Here is a 20,773-nt window from a genome sequence, read left to right as displayed (position 1 = left end):
ATTGCCAATTTCATCAATATGTACCCAGACACCAATCTAGATTTAATGAGAGTGGGATGTGATTGGGGAAACAGAGTACATAAAAGAGGCTTAGGACATTCAAACTGATGTGTTGTCCCACATCTTATGCCACTTGTGCCCTTTATCATAGTCTTTCCATAATGATTATTTTTCCCTTATATTATTTTTTTAAATTGTAGTAAAATTTAAACAACATAAAATTACCCATTTTAAAGTATACAATTCAGTGGCATTTAATACATTCACAGTGTTCTCCACCATCACTGCCATCGACTTTCAAAGCATATTCATCACCCAAAAATGAAACCCCTTATTCATTTAGTAGTCACTCCCCATCCCTCCCTTGGCAACCGCTAATGTGCTTTCTGTCTCCATGGGTTTGCCTGTTCTGGATATTTAATATTTAGGGAATCATACAATATGTGGCCTTTAGTGTCTGGTTTCTTTCACTTAGCATCATGTTTTCCAGGTTCATTCACTTTGTAACAACCATTAATACTTTATTCCTTTTTTGAGTTGAATAATGTTCTGTTATATGAATATGCCACATTTTGTTTATCCATTTCTCAATTGATGGAAATTTGGGTTTTTTCTACCTTTTGGCTGTTGTGAATAGTGCTTCTATCTACATTTATGTACAATTATTTGTTTGAATCCCCATTTTTGAAAAATATTGTATTTATTTATTTGACAGAGACAGAGAGAGCGCATCAGTGGGGCGCAGCAGGCAGATGGAGAGGGAGAAGCAGACTCCCAGCTGAGCAGGGAGACTGATACCGGGCTCGAACCCAGGACCCTGGGATCATGACCTGAGCTGAAAGCAGACGTTTAATCGACTGAGCCACCCAGGTGCCCCTGAATACCGATTTTCAGTTCTTTCAGGTATATACGTAGAAGTGGAATTCCTGGGTCACAGGGTAATTCTCTGTTTAATTTTTTGAAGAACTGCCAAATACAGCAACTGCATCATTTTACATTCCCATTAGTAATGTGTGAGTGTTCCAGTCTCTTCACATCCTCACCAACACTTATTATATTCCACTTTTTTCAGTAGTCTCTAAACCTAACGTGCGGCTCAAACTCACAACCCCAAGATCAAGAGTTGTACACTCCTCCAATTCAGCCACCCCCTCCATTTTTTTACTATAGCCATCCTAATGGGGATGAGGTATTATCTTGTGGTCTTGATTTGCATTTCCCTGATGACTGATGATACTGAGCATCTTTTCATGCTTGTTGGCCATTTGTACATATCCTTGGGAAAAAACATCTAATCGTTTGCCTATTTTTAATTTGGTGGTTTATCTTTTCATTGCTGAGCTGTAAGGGTTTTTTAAGTATTCTGGAAACTGACGTCTTACCAGAGACATGATTTGTAAATATTTTACCTCATTGTGTAGGGTGTCTTTTCAGTTTCTTAATAGTGTCCTTTGATGCACAAAAAGTTTGATTTTGATGAAATCCAATTTATGTAATTTTCCTTTTGTTGCTTCTGCTTTGGTGTCATATTGAAGAATTCATTGCCAAATCCCAGATCATGAATTTTTCCCTGTTTTCTCCTGAAGAGAAGGAGTTTTATAGTTTTATAACTCTTTCTCTCTCTCTATATATATATATATGAGTTTTATATAACCATATATAAATGAGAGTTTTATAGTCTTAATTCTTACATATAAGTATTTTCTCCATTTTGAGTTAATTTTTGTATATGATGTGAGGTATGTTTCCAGTTTGATTCTTTTGCATATAGATATCTAGTTGTCCATCATTTCCTGAAGACATTATTATTTCCCAATTGAATGGGCTTGGCACCCTTAACCAAAATCAATCGACCATAGATGTATGGGTTGATTTCTGGTTTCTCACTTCTATTCCATTGATCTGTATGTCTATCCTTATGCCAGTACAATACTGTTTTGATTACTATAGCTTTTTTTTTTTTAAAGATTTTATTTATTCATTTGACAGAGATAGAGACAGCCAGTGAGAGAGGGAACACAAGCAGGGGGAGTGGGAGAGGAAGAAGCAGGCTCTCGGCAGAGGAGCCTGATGTGGGGCTCGATCCCAGAACACAAGGATCACGCCCTGAGCCGAAGGCAGATGCTTAACCACTGAGCCACCCAGGCGCCCCTGATTACTATAGCTTTGTAGTAAGTTTTGAAATTTAGAAATCTGGGTCCTACAACTTTTATTTTCTTTTTAAAGATTGTTTTGGCTATTTAGATTCCCTTAGAATTCCATATGATTTTTAGAATTCTTTTTCCTTGTATTTTTTGTTGAAAATTAGACATTCTGAATATTAGAATGTGACAACTTTGGAAATCACATTTTCTCCCCTCTCCTAGGTTTGTTGTTCCTGTTTCATTGAACAGAATACAAAGACCATACAATCCAGGTTTGCCTAGTTAGTGACTTTCTAAGCTATTTTTGTAATATCTGTATTCATTTTTTAAAAACTTCAGTATAAAAAAATGAAAATATAAAAGAATAAAATTTCAGTGTAGTTGACATACAATATGATACGAGTTTCAGGCATACAACACAGTGATTTGACAATTATATACATTATGAGATGCTCACCACGGTAAGTGTAATTATCACCTGTTTACCACACAAAGTTATTACGGTGTGATTGACTATATCCCCTATGCTGTACTTTTCATCTCCACGTACTTTTCATCTCATTTATTTTTAAGTAGACTCGACCCCCAGTGTAGGGCTTAAACCCATGACCCTGAGTTCAAGAGTCACATGCTCTACCAACTGAGCCAGCCAAGTGCCCTGACTCATTTCTTTTATAACTGGAAATTTGTAGCTCTTAATCCCCATTCACCTGTTTTGCCCATCCCTCAACCCCTCGCCTCTGGCAACCACCAATTTGTTCTCTGTATTTATGAGTCTGTTTCTGGTTTGTTTTGTTTTTTTGATTCCACATATAAGTAAAACCACATGGCAATTGTCTTTCTCTGTCTGACGTATTTCACTTAACATAATACCCTCTAGGTCCATCCATGTTGTTGCAGATGGCAAGATTTCATTCTTTTTTATGGTTGAGTAATATTCCTGTGTGTGTGTGTGTGTGTGTGTGTGTACCACATCTTCCTTACCCATATATCTATGGATGGACCTGAAATTGCTTCCATATCTTGGATATTGTAAATAATGCTGCAGTAAATAGAATACATATATCTTTTCAAATTAGTGTTTTATTTTCATTGGGTAGATACCCAGTAGTGGGATTACTGGTTGTATGGTATTTCTATTTTTAATTTTTTGAGGAATCTCCATACTGGTTTACGTAACAGCTGCACTCTTTGTCATGTATAGCCACTGAAGTCTATGTTCCATTAGCTTAGTGGCCAGCTAGTGTTTTGAAATACTTACCATCAATTCCTGGATTCAAAAATGAATAAAGATCAATAAAACAAGAAGGCAGCCTACTGAATGGGAGAAAGATAGTTGCAAATGATATATCTGATAAGGGGTTAATATCCAAAATTTAAAAGTAACTCATACAACTCAACACCAAAAAACCAATCAAATTAATAAATGAGCAGAGGACCTAATTAGACACTTTTCCAAAGCAGACGTACAGATGGCCAATAGAGACATGAAACATCAGTAATCATCAGGGAAATGCAAATCAAAACCACAATATCACCTCACGTCAGTCAGAATGGCTAGTAACAAAAAGACAAGAAATTAGATCGGAGAAAAGGGAATCCTTGAACGTTGTTGGTGGGAACATAAACTGGTGCAGCCCCTGTGGGAAACAGTGTGGCGGTTCCTCTAAAAATTAAAAATAGAACTACCGTACAGTCCAGTAATTGCACTACTGGATATTTAGCTGAAGAAAACAAAAACACTAATTTGAAAAAATGTATGCATCCTTACGTTTTTGGTTTTTGGTTTTTATATCTTATTTTTTAAAGGTTTTATATATTATTTAGTTGAGAGAGAGGGAGAGAGTGCGTACACGCGAGTACATGAGCTGGGAGAGGGAGAGGGAGAAGCAGACTCCCCGCTAAGCAGGGAGCTCGAAGCAGGGCTCGATCCCAGGACCCTGGGATCATGACCTGAGCCGAAGGCAGACGCTTAATGGTTTGAGCCACCCAGGCGCCCCACCTCTATGTTTATTGTAAGATATATGATATAGGCACTCCCATTTTTATTGTAGCATTATTTATAATAGCTAAGATATGGAAGTAACCTAAGTGTCCATCAATAGACGAATGGATAAAGAAGACGTGGCACACACTCACACACACACACACACACACACAACGCAATATTACTGAGCCATGAGAAGAATGAAATCTTGCCATTTGCAATAACATGGATGGACCTAGAGAAAATTATGCTAAATTAAATAAGTCAGACATAGAAAGACAAATACTGTATGATTTCACTTATATGAGGAATCTTAAAAAACAAAACAAACAACACCGACACACGAAATAGAAACAGAACAAACTGGTGGTTGCCAGAGGGGAGGAAGATGGGAGGATGGACAAAATAGGTGAAGGGGGTTAAAGAGTACAAACTTCCAGTTACAAAACAAGTAATTCAGGGTGATGAAAAGTCCAGCATAGGGGATACAGGCAATATATTGCAGTAATTTTGTATGGTGACGTATGGTAACTACACTTACAGTGTTAAGCATGGCATAATGTATATAATGTTGAATCACTGTGTTGTACACCTGAAACTAATGTATTTTATGTCAACTATACATCAAAAAGTAAGATCTTAAAAGAAGAAGAAGACATTATACTTTTCCTAGTGTTTGGAGATTGTCTCTGTATTACACACTCCTTCAATGCTTGGCCAGACTATGGACAACTCGGCCTTCTCTTTTACTTCCTGCTTACACAGAGCCTGAGAGCCATCCAGACGTGAAAGCTCGTGGTATTCTCAGCTGTTTCTGAGCATGTGTCTAGCACATGGCCTTCTTGATTCCTCTGTATACATAAGACCTTTTCAAAGCCTTTTTTCTTCCACGTGTCTCTTTTCTGAATCGTGTGTTTCCCACCCTTCTCAGTTGTCTATTCCTTGTCCTGACTATTGTCTCTTGCCCCAGGACGCTGCGGCCAGTACTTGTGCCTTTAAATGCTTTGGCCAAAGGTACCCAGGAAGTGGCCTCAACCCTGGGTTCACTCCTTGTCAGACAAAACAAAGGCAAACCACTGTGCCAGTCCTTGAGGGAGGTGGCAGAGCGGAGAAGACCCAGAACCACAATTCTTTGAGAATAAAGTCCATACTTCTCCTTCTAGTACCAGGAGAGCTGCCTTCCCATCCTCAAGGCTACTACAGGCCTGGGGTCTGAAGGATAATAGGCAGACAATTCAAAACACCAAAGTGTTCCCTTACCACTGTTGGGGAGGAAAAATTTGCCTCTATACTTCCAAATTCTTCTGGGTAATCCAAGAGTTAAATTGACAGGAGACAGATTAACAGGAGAAAACCAACTTTAATTCATATGTATGGAGGCCTCAAAGATACAGGACCTAAGAAATGATGGAGGCGGGCAGTGTTTATACTTGTTACATAAAGAAACAGTAAATCTGGGAGAAATTGGCAGGACAAAGAAAACTGATGTTTGGGAACTTCAATTAGTTAGGAATTCTAAACAAAATTTGGGCCGAGGTAGTAAGTTAGGAGAAGTTACAAGGTTTGTTTACATGGGCTTCTCAGGCCCTGAATTCCCTGTCCCTGATGTCAAAGATGTTTGTCTGCCTCCTGGTGCCTCCTCTGCACCACCCCCCCCCCCCGCCCCCATGCAGGGAGGGTGCTTTTCACACGGGAGATGTATTCCCTACTTTCTGGAGACAAAGGTGGATCGGAGTGTTGTTCCTACACTCGCTGTTTCTTTATTAACTTGAATTCAAAATAATCAGTATGGTGCTGTGGCTTGGCTTGGGGTGGCCCACCTTGAGCCCCAACACCACAAAGCAGCAGATTCTTTTTACACCAAGCCTTATCTGGTTGTTGTGAGTTTTTAGCTGCGTTCCAACATTCACCAAAAATTGATTCTGACAGCTTTTCCCAGCTCAGTTGCTTCGGGGGAGAGATGGAGCCATGGCGTTCCCTACTCCACTGTTTTCCATTCTGTTAAAACTTTGACCTCTCCTTTATGGTCTCTTTTCCCTCTGTATATGAATATATTTAAATTTCTTTAATACTAAACAAAATTCCTCTTGACCTTGCATTCCCCAACATCCCTCCTTTACTTCTCAGAAAAAATTTTCTTCAAGGAGTAGTTTCTAATACCCTCCCTCAATGGTGACAAACAAAAATGTCTCCAGACATTCCCTAATGTCACCGGGGTGAAAACTCATTCCAGACTGAGATCCAGTGTATTAACTCAAATTCCGAACATATTTGGATTTAACCTGTTTTCACATGTACTTTTTAATTGGGGGGTTTTGTTTGGTTGGTCGGTTCTTGTTTTTGTTTGTGTTCTATAGCTCCATGAAATTTTATCCCACGTATGAATGCATGGAACCATCGCCTCGATTAGGGTACAGGACTCTTCTCTCCATACGAAGAGACTCCTTGTTGTTATACAAACCATTTTCCTAAACAAGTGGCATAAAGGCGAAGAGCATGTGTATACTTCTACCTTTGTATAACAAATGGGAGACACAAGAACGTGTTTTTGTATTTAAATTTGCATAAACAATACGCTGGGTGATAAGTGGGCCTGTGTGGGGCAGGGTATTTAAGCGATTCTTTTCATCGAATGTGTTATATTTGGGGATTTTTGAGCTATATCATTATGTTATCACTTCAAAGAATTAAAGATAGTAAATGAAAGCAAATAAATGGTATGGTTTCCAAGTAGCTTTTCAACAGGTGTTCAGGCTGTAAGAGCAGATGACATATTGAGGCACCTGGCTGGCTCAGTCCGCAGCACATGCAAGTCTTGATCTCGGGGTCACGAGTTCAAGCCCCACATTGGGTGTAGAACTTACAATAAATAAATAAATAAACAAGCAAGCAAGCTACAATTTGGATGAACGTCAACAAAATTATTGAAAAGAAAAAAAGAGCAGATGACATAGTGACTGGACCACATCAGTCAGAGCTGCTATAAGAAAAGTAGAGAGATGGAGCGCCTGGGTGGCTCAGTTGGTTAAGCGTCTGCCTTCAGCTCAGGTCATGATCCCTGGGTCCTGGGATCGAGTCCCATGTCAGGCTCTCTGTTCAGTGGGGAGTCTGCTTCTCCCTCTCCCTCTGCCCTTCTCTCGGCTCATGCTCCCTCTGCCTCTCTCTCTCTCAAGTAAATAAATAAAATCTTAAAAAAGAAAAAAGAAAAGTAGAGAGAAACAGTCTTCAGAATCAGTAGATTCAGAATTAGACTCGGTGATATCATCTCCATGGGAACACCTGTCTGATTTCTTCCTTTACAGAGACAGTTCCCTTAACAGTCAACTAAATCACGTCTGTGAAACACTTAATAAACACTAGAGACTGTAGTACATGAAGCTTGTACACCTTTCCCTTAACAGCAAAACGTCATTGCCTCACCATCAGGATGGCACAATATAAATTATTACTCTAAGCAGGAATACCACCTCCTTCCTTCCATAAACTCTGCCCAATATCATGAGGTCAGTGCAGATCACACAGCGCAGATGTTTTTAAGGTCATTATCAGAGCAAAAGTTAGAATGCATAAAAAATCATGATAGATGATTTTGTTTTCTCACTTACATATACGGATGTCACCTGTGATGTTGATGGGTACAGATGGAGAAGTTACGCTTTTACAGATGTTACATGGTTCCATTTAAGGCTGGACATGAAACTATTTGAATTGACCACTACAATCTCCTTTTAATAAACATTTAAAAAATGGTTTTTCGTTGTGCCTGTGGTTGTTTCATGGTTGTGGTTGTTCCTGTTCTATTACATCGATGTTTAAGCTTGTATTATGTGTTAGATACCATACAGAATGCATGAAAGCTGAAAGTTCAATCTCAGTTCTCAAAGAATCCTAACGGAAAACTTAAACATTATGGGTTGCACACAGAAAGGGACTAGAAAGAAACAATACTTTTTGCTTTTCCTGTAACCCTCAGTGATCTACCTTTTATGAAGTATTAAGTGTTGAGCACAGTGATAGGTGCTTGAAATACATTATGTCTATAATTTTACAAGCTTCAGTTGTGTTCTAGTTTTTCCTAAGTGATAAAGATGCATTGGTGGTTTTGTTTTGTTTTGTTTTGTTTTTTGGTCTTGTGTAATACTATTAAAGTAAGTAAAGAAAAACTTTGATTTTTTTCTTTTTCACGTTAATTTTTTTTTCTTTTTAAGTAGTCTCCGTGCCCAGCGTGGAGCCCAGCCCTGGGCCTGAACTCACGACCCTGAGACCTGAGCTGACACCAAGACTTGGACGCTTAAGGTACTGAGCCACCCAGGTACCCCTTCATCTTCATTTTTTAAGTAGTCTCTGTGCCCAATGTGGGGCTCAAACTCACAACTCCGAGATCAAGAGCCCAAGCTCTACCGACTGAGCCAGCCAGGTACCCCTCATTTTAATTTCTAAAACCTGTAGCAATCTACAATCCTCTGCATTTATATTATACACTGTGTTAGGAAGGAAGATTTTTTTCTCTATCCTGGAAGATCCTTCTGGCTGGTCTAAGAATGAAATTGACATCAGATAGTTTAACGGAAGAAAATGAAATTCAATTATGTACATACAGGGAAGCCACATACACATGAGCGATTCCAAAGAGAGGCAAAATGAGGTATATAAGTCATGGGGGACTAAGTAGAAAGGGGATAGGGGTCTGGGGTTTTCAAAGGAAGGAAGATGAGTCACAGAAAGAATGGAAAGAGTAAATGTTTGGTAAACAAAATGTTTGCTGGACTATCCAGAAACAACGAAACATACCTTGCAAGATTTCTCCCTTGTCTGCCATATCTAGTTCATATTATATTATATTGATGTATGATAATAGCTCCCTTCCTCGAACAGTACCTCTGTCTAACTTCTTTTAGGCAGTTAGCACGGAGGCAAAAAAGAAAAACTTATTAAGGCTTCTGTTTCTTAAAAATAACTACCTAAAATAATCCACATGCCAATGAGACACATGGCCGGGGGTGGGCATGGGGCAGAATTTGCTCCCCTGCGCCGCCAAACCTAGAACGGCAAAGAGAAAGTTCTTTTCCCTCCACTACAGTACTCTGAGTCAAGACGACGTCCTTTTCCCCGTGGGCCACTGTGGCAGGTAAAGGAGCCTCCAAGGCAGAGATGGCGGGCTGAGGCCAGGATCCTGAGCACACTTGGAACGCTCACGTCAGTGGACAGCGAGCCTGCCCCTGCCGCTGGCACACTTGGGTCCACCGTTGAAGACAACATCATTCTCGCCTCGCCCCAGAGGGATACCGAGACACCCCCCGCCCCCCGCCTCGGGCCGAGCTGGCTAGTGTTACTTGAAGTGACTAAAGGCAGAGAAGTTGACATTCCTGTCCCTCCCAGGAAGGAGGCGGCCATCCTCCGGAACAGGCGCCTCAAACCACCAGGCACGATGGGCTGCCCCACTGCCGCTTCTCTCCTGGCAGACACCTGGTGAGGACACTGCCCGGAAAGAAGGGAGAAGCTTCCAGTTCCGGGGGAGACAGATCAGAGAGGGTCCGCTGAGGAGGACTGCTGTGCTCCGGGGGAAGGCAGCGCGATCACCCTGACCGTGAGGAGGAAGACGTGCCCTCTGCTTTGCTGGTAAGCACCCGCACAGTAGTAAAGACGGGAAAGGTAAGACAGCAGTGCCAGCGCGGGCCTGGCTGTTCCCCCCAATGCGCACGTGTACACACACACACACAGACCCAGGCCCAGGCTTTCCTCGAGGACCTGATCCAGGAGCCAAGTGGAAAGGGGCTGCGGGGCTCCACGGGGGAATGTGCTGGGGAGGCAGCTCCACTCTCGGGGGCTGGACTCCAACACCAGGCCGCCATAGTAGGAGAGACAAAAAGCGGCCTCACGATTAGTGTGGGAGGGGGACTTGTCCCCACAGGAGGCTTTAGCCTGCTTCACGTGGCCCTTGGTGACCGGGACATTCTGGTGCGGAGGGCTGCCCCACCGAAGGCAGGCCTCACGCCGACCCAGGCCGGCCCAATGTAGTGTCCGCCAAGGCCTCTCCCTTTCGGTTGCCTCACTTCTCCTCTCCCATCTTAGTATTTGGTCCTTCTGCTGCAGGAGCACGTGGGCGCAAAAAGCCAGTGTCTTGGAGCTCATTCTGGGGGGGACCCAGGTTTCCTGGAGGTCACATCTGCATCAGCATAGCCAAAGCACAAAGCGGCCGACTGAGGTAGAGGCTGACACTAGTTCCCTGTTTCCAGCCCTGGTTTCGTAAAACAGCTCTTCCCGTGTGTGCAAATAGACGGAGGGCTCCGTTCATATTTTCTTTGGTGAAATACTGTATGAGCTCATATACATGGGGAACCTTCAAAGAAAAAAACAAAGCTCCTAGAAAAAATGGTGAGATTTATGGTTACCAGAGGGGGTGGGGATGGGGAATTGGATGAAGGTGGTCAGAAGGTACAAATTTGCCCTTAAAAAAAATAAGTACTAGGGCACTGGGGTGGCTTCAGCTCAGGTGATGATCCCAGGGTCCTGGGTTCAAGCCCCACATCGGGCTCCCGGCTCAGTGGGGAGTCTGCTTCTCCCTCTCCCTCTGCCGCTTCCCCTGCTTGGGCTCACTCTCTCTCAAATAAATAAATAAAATATTTTTTTTAAAAAAGTACTGGGGCACCTGGATGGCTCAGTCATTAAGCGTCGGCCTTCAGCTCAGGTCATAATCCCAGTGTCCTGGGATTGAGCCCCACATCAGGCTCCCTGCTCAGCAGGGAGCCTCCTTCTCCCTCTCCAACTCCCCCCTGCTTGGGTTCCCTCTCTTGCTGTCTCTCTCTGTCAAATAAGTAAAAATAAAATCTCTAAAAAAAATAAGTACTGAGGTTATAATACACAACCTGCCTATAGGCCCCACTGCTGTAGGGTATTTATGGAAGCTGTTAAGAGGGTCAATCCTAAGAGTTGTCACCACAAAGAAAAGAACATTTTCCTTTTTCTGTTTTTGTTTGTATCTCTAGGACACGATGATGGTAACTGAACTTACCGTGGTAATCATTTCACAGTAGGTGTGAGTCAGATGGTCATGCCGTACACCTCAAATGTATACAGGACTCTGCGTAACTCATGTCTTCATAAAACTGGGAAACATTTCTTTGAACATTCCAAGTGCTGTAGAGTTTGGAAATGGATGAGAACATTTTGTGTTTTTCCCCATTTGTGTCTTGTGGCTCCTTTTCCCTTCAGACCCCGACTGAGAGAGCACAGTGCAAGCCCGAGGAGGCCAACATCAACTCACCCAAACTTCAGGTTACCTGTTCCTCCGAGCTTGCTTTGCCTGCTCCACAAAGCAGAGAGGCGTGGGCCTGCCCAGCCCTGGCCACACCTGACTGAGCCCAGCCCCTGGTCTGGGGGCCTGCTTTCTTGGCTGCCTGTCTGGCCTCCCCAGCTCCACTCCTGCCTCCCCTTTCCGTCCCATAAATTACACTCTCCATGACTCAAAGCTAATAAACCCACCCGAGTTTTCTTTTTCTCTCTTTCTCATTCTCTTTTTAAAAGATTTATTTATTGAGAAACAGGGAGAGAGAACATGCACATTTGCACGGGGATTGAGCAGAGGGAGAGAGAGCAAATATGGAGCAGGCTCCCCGCTGATTGAGGAGCCCCATGTGGGGCTCCATCCCAGGACCCTGAGATCATGACCTGAGCCAAAATCAAGAGTTGGTCACTTAACTGACTGAGCCACCGAGGGGCCCCTTTCTTTTTTCTTTTTCTTTCTTTTTTTTTCTTTTTAAAGATTTTATTTATTTGACAGAGAGAGACATAGCGAGAGAGGGAACACAAGCAGGGGGAGTGGGAGAGGGAGAAGCAGGCTCCCCACTGAGCAGGGAGCCCGATGTGGGGCTCGATCCCAGGACTCTGGGATCATGACCTGAGCCGCTTAAGGGCTGAGCCACCCAGGTGGCCCCAGGCGGCCGTTTTCTTATCTTTTGTTGTTGTTGTTGTTGTTATTTTCAAATTATCCTTTGCTACAATTTAGGCTTTTCTATGATTTCAGACAATCACCCCTTGATCTTGTTGAGCCACAAATGAGCTGGCACTGACTGAGCCAATGGAAAGTCTTTCGAATTACCACATGAAAGAATCCAGCCTGAGGTTAGTCATCCCCCCCACTAGTGACAATTTCCGTACAATGTCTTCATAATAGGACCACAAAAAGGAAGATCAAAATCTGAGGTGTTAGAAATGTCTCAATAGAAAACATTGACTAATGCATTTGGTAGTTAAAGAATTTTGAATGTGTGTGATATCCCCGAGGCATAATTAATTCTCACCTAACATTTCCACCTTTGTGAGGTGGGTGGAACTTTGTTGGAAATTGTTTTTGTAGTCTGTTTCCTGTAGTCTTCAAGGTACTTTTCGCTGTCTTAAGAATTAAATTGACGTGAGACAGATTAACAGGAGAATCGAACTTCCATATAGAGGGAGAACCCACATAAGCATGAGAGATTCCCAAGACAGTCAGGCAAAATGAGGTATAAATATCTTTCTGGACTAAGGAGGAGGAGTTAGGAGTCCGGGGGCTTCAAGGGGAAGCAGGACAATTCACAGGAAGAATAGAAGAGTAAATGTTTGGTAAACAAATCTTTATGGATCATAGAGAAACAACAGGACAAAGAGAATTGTAACGGATTTGCTAACTTCCTCCCTATTGCCCCTAGTTCAGATTATAATGTAGTTGTCTATGGTGATCGCTCCCTTCCTGGATCTGGTCCTCTATCTAAATTCTTTTAGGCAGTTAGTGGGAAGGTCTTTTTTCCCCAGCCCCAAATTCCATATATTCTGTTCTATGTTTTTTTCCTAAAGTTTTTAAATTTTACATTTAAGTCCATGATGCATTTTGAGTTGATTGTTGCATAATATATGAGGTCTAGTTCAAGGTCAGTTTTTTTGCCTATGGATGTCCAATTGCTGCAGCATCATTTGTTTAAAAGTCTATCTTTCTGGGACACCTGGGTGGCTCAGTCGGTTAAGCAGCTGCCTTCAGCTCGGGGTCCTGGAATGGAGTCCCGTGTCAGGCTCCTTGCTCATCCGGGAGCCTGCTTCTCCCCCTGCTTGTGCTGGCTTTCTCTCTCTTTGACAATTAAATGGATAAAATCTTAAAAAAAAAAAAAAAAAAAAAAAGGTCTGTCTATCCTCTATTGAATTGCTTTTGCAGCTTTGACAAAAATCATTTGAGCATATTTGTGTGGGACTGTGTTTGGGCTCTCAGTTCTGTTCTATTGATCTATGTTTCTTTCCTCCTGCCAATGCCACACTTTCTAAATTTCACTCAGTTTATTCATAATAAAACTTAACATCTGGTAGAATAATTCCACCCCTTTTCATTTTTTTCCCCAAATTCTTTCAGCTCTGGGGTGCCTGGCTTGCTTAGTTGGTAGAACTGCGACTCTTGAAATCAGGGTCATGAGTTCAAGCCACACATTGGGTGTGGAGCCTACTTAAGAAAAAAAGTTCTTTTAGCTCTTCTAGGTCAATTGCTTTTCCATATAAATTTTAGAATGTGCTAGCCTGTGTCTGCAACAAACATTGCTGGGATTTTTATAGGACTTCCACTAAATATACAGATCAATTTAGGGGAATTTGGGGGTTACTGTTTTACTTTCATGAGTCATTCATTCATTCATTCCCTGACCATTGTGGAAACTATGTGTTTGATAGTCTGGATTTTCTGTTATTTTCCCCTAAACATGTTATGGGTTGTCTTAGCAAGCAGTTACATTATGGACAGATTTTATCCTTTCTAGCACATGTCTGTTTCAGTTTTCCTTTTGTTTCTAGGGAGACTCTCTTGGTCCATGTATGTACTCTTTCATCCTAAAATGCGACCTTTCTGTGGTTTCACATCTTTTAACCTTCCAGTTGTTGCTCTGCCCCTGCACTCTGGATTTTAACCCCACATATGTACAATTTTAGAGTCTTTCAAGAATTTGAGAGAAGTTTATATGCACATTTGAAAACTCCCTGTGGAACCTCCCTTTCCTAGTGTATTCTCTACATTCACAGCCAATCTAGCACCGCTGAACGCTGTCCTCTGCCTGCAAAGGCCATAGAGACTGCAGCTTCCGCTCACTTTCTGGGGCCACATGCCATGCAGCCTGGGGGTTATTTCAAGGCAACGAACCTGCTAGATGTGGGAGTAACCTATAATGTTTCCCTTCTTCCAATGGCCTGATCCCCTTCAATTTCTACCCTTTAGGTCACTCTCCAATGCCTGCAAACAGTTTTTCATTTTTGCCAGAATTTATCATTTTTTTGGCACACAGGTTAGTTGGATATAACCTAGTCCACCATTATCCCCTTTGTTCTTTTATTCCTTGTTAATTTTAAATCATCAGATTTTTTAAGAAGTTGTCCTGTGGGAGGTATATTTTTACACATTTACCTAAAAAATTTTTTTCTAATCACAGTTGTTCTGCTGAAAAATATTTTAAATCTCCAGTGGATAATCCTCTTTTCCGTCCCAAATTAAATTGATCACACCACTTCAGAGGAAGAAAGGATCAAATGCTTTTTTTTTTTTAAGATTTTATTTATTTATTTGACAAAGGGAGAGCACAAGTAGGCAGAACAGTAGGCAGAGGGAGAGGGAAAAGCAGGCTCCCCGCTGAGCAGGGAGCCCCACATGAGGCTTGATCCCAGGACCCTGTGATCACAACCTGAATCAAAGGCAGACACTTAACCAACTGAGCCACCCAGGCGTCCTAAGGATCAAATGCTTTATACTTTGATTGCTTAGACTTGAGAAATGTGAGCTTTCCCTCTGATGGTCAAACTCTTTTGGCGGCTTGTAATGGATGTAAGCACAATAGCAGTATTTTTTACCTTTCTATTTCTAATAATTATTGCAGAATATCTAGATGGACAGGCTGGCAGAGAATCAGAAACACTGCATTATTACTCCAGTTCTTTTTCCTCCCTAAGATGCATTTTATTATTTTTAACATTAATTTATTATTGTTAAAGATTTTATTTATTTATTTGAAAGAGAGAGAGAGCACAGAGGGAGAGGGAGAAGCAGACTCCCATGGAGAAGGGAGCCCGATGATGCAGGGCTCAATCCCAGGACCCTGAGATCATGACCTGAGCCGGAGGCAGACGCTCAACCAACTGAGCCACCCAGGTGCCCCTTAATTTGTTTTTTTTAAGTAGGCTCCATGCCCAGCATGGAGCCCAAGGTGGGGCTTGAATTCATGACCCTGAGATCCAGACCTGAGCTGAGATGTGGAGTCAAACACTTAACCAACTGAGCCACCCAGGTGCCCCCTAAGAGGCATTTTAAAATAAAGCAATGAAATGAAGAAAAATCCCTCATTGCTCTAGTTCTTATCTAAACTGTCCTAAATCTGCACTTGTAGAGTCTTTCAACCCTCTGTCTTGTTTTTATGGTGTTTCTTTCTTGTATCATTGGACTTTATGTGGTGTTGAGGCAGACGTTTCTAAGCAGAGGTATAAGATGATTAGTTCCTTCCGCAGCACAGTATGTCACAGAAGTGACGATATTTTAGAAGAGTTTCAGGAATAACTAGTAATTTTTCAAAGTTCTAAGTCAGGCATTGAAAGGAACATATTCTTTTTTTTTTCCTCCAAAATTCCCAGTATCCTTATTTCTCGGAGCTAATTGCTCTGTGCAAGCACTTAGGAAATCTACACAAAGAATACACATGTCTATGGCAGTCCTGTCGGCCTGGATGCAATTTCTTAAGGGACCTCTGCATACCTGAGCATTGTCTCCCCCTTTGAGCTCAAAGTCGGTGCTCAGGGAAACATGCAGAGAAGGACAGCCCCAGCCCCTCCCAAAAGGGGACATGTGGTGGAGGAGTGGCAGGCCCTGAAGAAGTCCGAAAGCAGACGCGCACGGCAGAGCTGTGCAGGATATGGTATGATTGTTGTTGTTGTTTTAAGATTTAATTTATGTATTTGACACAGAGAGAGACAGCCAGAGAGAGAGGGAACACAAGCAGGGGGAGTGGGACAGGAAGAAGCAGGCTTCCAGCGGAGGAGCCTGATGTGGGGCTCGATCCCAGGGACCTGGGATCACACCCTGAGCCGAAGGCAGACGCTTAACGACTGAGCCACCCAGGCGCCCCAAGATACGGTATGATTGTTGAATCTGATCCAAGTCGTCTTGGATTTGGATCAAAATCAGAAGAAGAAGTGCTTTCACAGAAGAGCGTACCCGAGTGCTAGCAGTTTCTGGGTCAAGCCCGGCAGCGAACACAGGTGCTTCTTGAGCTGTAGGCAGGTCTGCCGCAGGGCCGGTCCGAAAGACTACTTCGGATGCCAGATCGTGGATGACCAAGTTCACTGCCACAACTGCTCCAAGCCAAAGTGCCCTTTGGCGGCCACCTGGAATCAGGTAACCGCTTACCCGTCTCGAAGCTCACTTCCCAATTCCATTTCCCCACAGGAACCTGCTTCTTGAGAACTTCATTTAAGGAGCTCACCAGGAGGAACGCCCGGGTGGCTCAGTCGGTGAAGCGTCTGCCTTTGGCTCAGGTCATGATCCCAGGGTCCCGGCATCGAGTCCTGTGTTGGGCTCCCTGCTCAGCAGAGAGCCTGCTTCTCCCTCTGCCTGTCGCTCCCCCTGCTTGCATTCTCTTTGACAAATAAATAAATAAAATCTTTAAAAAGGGGGGGAGCTCACCAGGACATTCCCAGGTCTGGAGCCAGGCCTTGATCTATTCTCTTTCCGACAAGAATGTTGCTTGTGTCTCACTTTAGGGTTAAGCAGATTGAAACCCCCTCTTGCTGACCCTGAAATCAGCAGTCCTCAGCAGGGCAAGTGTTATTTTGTAATGCTGGCCATTTACCTTGTAAACCTGCTGAAGTCCCATCATCCTGGGGAATATTCCAGGCTTTCTTTTTGCGAGCTTGGTGTCTGCAGCCCACATCCTGTAGATGGGTTAATTTGGTTATTTATAGCATGTAAGCAAGGGACAGCCACACTTGGTTGGCTCTTGAAGTGAGAAGGTTTTACATAGTGAAGCACCTAAATTGGCCCAGAATCCAAAGGATTTCCTTGTGTGATAGCATCAGGGGCAGAACTGGAAGGGACGGCATCCAACCTGGTTGTGTGTTCTGCTTCCTTCCAGGTGGAAGAACTAGTGCAAGAGGAATCATTTGCATATTATGACCACGTTCTCCTCCAGTCCTCCTTGGACCCGATGGGAGTGTAGCGACTTGCTCCCGTCCAGGCGGCCAGCATGATGGAAGAGCCAAGCTCACCCTGGGAAAGGGTGTCCGCCACGGTTATGCCTTCTGTATTCTGTGCCGACCCACCTCCCTTCCAGTCCCTCCAGACAAGATGACCGTAGTATGCCAGGATGTGTGAACTTGACAAACCAGAAAAAGAAAGTCTCTTCATTTTAGTGCTTATTTCAACAGATGTTTAGGCTCTGGGCACCGTTCTAGGTTCTGGGAATAAACTGTCAAACAAAAGACACAAAAACCTCCGACTGCATGGAACGTGCCTCTACTGGTGGGGATGCAGGTGGTAAGCCAAGTAAATAAGGGTACGATGAGGTGCTAAGAGCTAGAGGGAAACAAATGGAGCAGGGACATGGTGTAAAATGTTTCCAGGAGAAGGGTAAGAGATGAAATTTTAGTGAGGGTGGGCAATTAAGAGCCCCTGGTGAATTTGTTTTGAGTGTAGGCCAGAAGAAAGTGAGAGAACAAGCCTTTACAGATATCTGGGGGGGGGGGGGTGGGGCAGGGCTTTCCAGGCAGAGGGAAGAGCTAGGTAATTTCTACCCCTCAGCATAGCATGGAGATCATGGGTAACAAACGAAGAACCCTATAAGCCACCTCGATGTTGCTTCCATGGCACAAATCTTTGCTCAGCCAATGAGCCCTTTAGCACAGTCCCCAGATCTAGGGTCAGAAGCCTCCCCAACACAGCATGTATGAATTCGCCACTGCTGCCGTAGCAAATGACCACAAACTTTGTCACTTAACACAGATTTCTCATCTCCTGGTTCTGTAGGCCAGCAGTCTAGGTAATAAGTAGCTTTGCTGGATCCTGTTTACAGTGTGACAGAGGTAAAGTCCTGGTGTGAGCAGGGCTGTCTTTCTTTCTGGAGGCTTGGGGGATGAATTCACTGCTAAGGTCATGCAGGTTTTTAGCTAAATTCGCTTCTTGTAGTTTGGGGATTGAGGACCTCCTTTCCTGTTGTCTGTCAGCTGGAGGCAGTTTTTGCTTTTAGAAACCTTCTTCTCATGCTTTTTTTTTTTTTTTTTTTTAAGATTTTTATTTATTTATTTGACAGAGATAGAGATAGCCAGCGAGAGAGGGAACACAAGCAGGGGGAGTGGGAGAGGAAGAAGCAGGCTCATAGTGGAGGAGCCTGATGTGGGGCTCGATCCCAGAACGCCGGGATCACGCCCAGAGCCGAAGGCAGACGCTTAACCGCTGTGCCACCCAGGCGCCCCTCTTCTCATGCTTTTTGTGCGGCCTTCCTTCCACAACAGCTGGTGGCGTCCCTCTCACAATCTGAATCTCCCCCACTGTTCCTTTTGCCACAAGTCTGTTGCCTGTAGTCAGGTGAAGTTCTCTGCTTTCTATTATAATTCTTTTTTTTTTTTTTAAAGATTTTTATTTATTTGAGAGAGAGAGAGTGAAAGAGAGAGAAACAGAGAGCATAAGAAGGGGGAGGGTCAGAGGGAGAAGCAGACTCCTCGCTGAGCGGGGAGCCCGATGCAGGACTCAATCCTGAGACTGAAGGCAGTCACTTAACCGACTGAGCCACCCAGGCACCCCAAACTCTCTGCTTTTAAGATGCTTGTGTGATTAGATTGGCCCCACCCAGCTAACCCAGGATAATCTCCCTATGTTAAGGTCCATAACCTTAATTATATCTGCCAAGTCCTTTTTTTTTTTTTAAGATTTTATCTATTTATTTGAGAGAGAGCACGAGCTGGAGTGGAGGGGCAAGGGGCAGTGGGAGAGGGACAGGCAATCTCAAGCAGACTCCCTGCTGAGCACAGAGGCCAATACAGGGCTCCATCCCAGGACCCCAAGATCACGACCTGAGCTGAAGTCAGACCCTTAACCAACTGAGCCACCCAGACGCCCCTGCCAAGTCCTTTTTTGGTATATAACGTAACATATTCACAGGATACAGGGATTTGGGCATGGACCTCTCTGGTCAACTATTCCATCTACCCCAAGACACTCCAGAGAGTGGCACTAGCAGGCATAGGAAGAGGGGATGAAACTTGTTTGCCTTCCCTGATCCAGATAATGACAGGGAATTCAGGCCTTTCACATCCATACAGCTAGACTTTGGCTCAGCCCATTGCACCTTGTGTGTTAGCTTTCTTTCCTCTTTTTTAAAGATCTTATTTATTTATTTATTTATTTATTTATTTATTTATTTATATGACAGAGAGAGACAGCCAGCGAGAGAGGGAACACAAGCAGGGCGAGTGGGAGAGGAGGAAGCAGGCTTCCAACGGAGCAGGGAGCCCGATGCGGGGCTGGATCCCAAGACCCTGGGATCACGTCCTGAGCTGAAGGCAGATGCTTAACGACTGAGCCATGCAGGCGCCCGTGTGTGTTAGTTTTCTATTGCCATGTTAACAAGTTTCTATTTCCATGTTAACAAATTACCAGAAACGTAGCTGCTTAAACCAACAGAAATTTATTATATCATAGTTTCTTTGTGTCAGGAGTATGGGCATAGCTTTGCTAGGTCCCCTATTCAGGGTCTCACAGCCTGTCATCAAGGTGTCAGTCAGGCCATGTTTTTATCTGGAGTCTTGACTAAGGAAGCATCTACTCCCAAACTCATTTGAGTTGTTGGCAGAATTCATTTCCTTGTGGTTTTAGGACTAACGTCCCTATTTGTTAGCTGCCTATCTGCCAAAGGCCACTCTCAGCTTCTAGAAGCTGCCTGAAATTCCTTGCTGTGGGGCCCTCACCATAGGCAATCTCACATCATTGTAGCTTACTTTCTCAGAGCCAGCGAGGGAAGTTTCTCTCTCCAGTCTGCTAACATATGTAGTCTTTTTTTTTTTTTTTAAGATTTTATTTATTTATTTGACAGAGATAGAGACAGCCAGCGAGAGAGGGAACACAGGCAGGGGGAGTGGGAGAGGAAGAAGCAGGCTCCCAGTGGAGGAGCCTGATGTGGGGCTCGATCCCAGAACTCCGGGATCACGCCCTGAGCCGAAGGCAGACGCTTAATGACTGAGCCACCCAGGCGCCCCGACACTAAATAAAATTTTTGTACCCAAAGTGTGTGAGGACTTCACTTTTCAAAGTGCTTTCATAACTGTTAATTTCACATTGGTTGTTCTGAACATCACACCCATTCAAAGTCAAATGGCTTACAAAACCAAACTGCGTGCACAAGTGTATACACACACACACACACACACACACACACACACACTCTTCTAATTTTGTTCTCAGACCTGCTTATCCTGGGATACAGCACCCCTGATGTGGGGCTCTGGAAATGTAGACATTTTTCTACTAACCTGAGTAGGTAAATCTTTTGGTGCATAAAAGAAGAATCTTAACATTTTCAATAGAGACAGAACGATGTTTGCTTTAAATTTTATTGCCCCTTGTGTTTGTGACTGAATTGAACCTAGTGATAAGTCCCTAATT

General features: G+C 43.5%; 1 protein-coding gene across 1 annotated transcript in view; it reads left to right on the top strand.

The window, feature by feature from the left end:
* Positions 1-17,848, top strand: part of LOC125281831 (NF-kappa-B-activating protein-like) — a 30,485-nt gene extending 12,637 nt beyond the window's left edge. The window contains exons 7-11 of the mRNA XM_057313945.1: positions 716-903; positions 8,340-8,427; positions 9,212-9,750; positions 12,155-12,252; positions 17,253-17,848. The gene's annotated coding sequence lies outside the window, so the exon portion shown is untranslated. The remainder of the gene's footprint in view (positions 1-715; positions 904-8,339; positions 8,428-9,211; positions 9,751-12,154; positions 12,253-17,252) is intronic.
* The last annotated feature ends 2,925 nt before the right edge of the window (positions 17,849-20,773 follow it).

The sequence above is a fragment of the Ursus arctos genome, chromosome X (genome assembly GCF_023065955.2).
Source record: "Ursus arctos isolate Adak ecotype North America chromosome X, UrsArc2.0, whole genome shotgun sequence".
In the NCBI taxonomy this organism is placed as follows: Eukaryota; Metazoa; Chordata; class Mammalia; order Carnivora; family Ursidae; genus Ursus; species Ursus arctos.
This window is presented reverse-complemented; position numbering and strand designations above follow the sequence as displayed.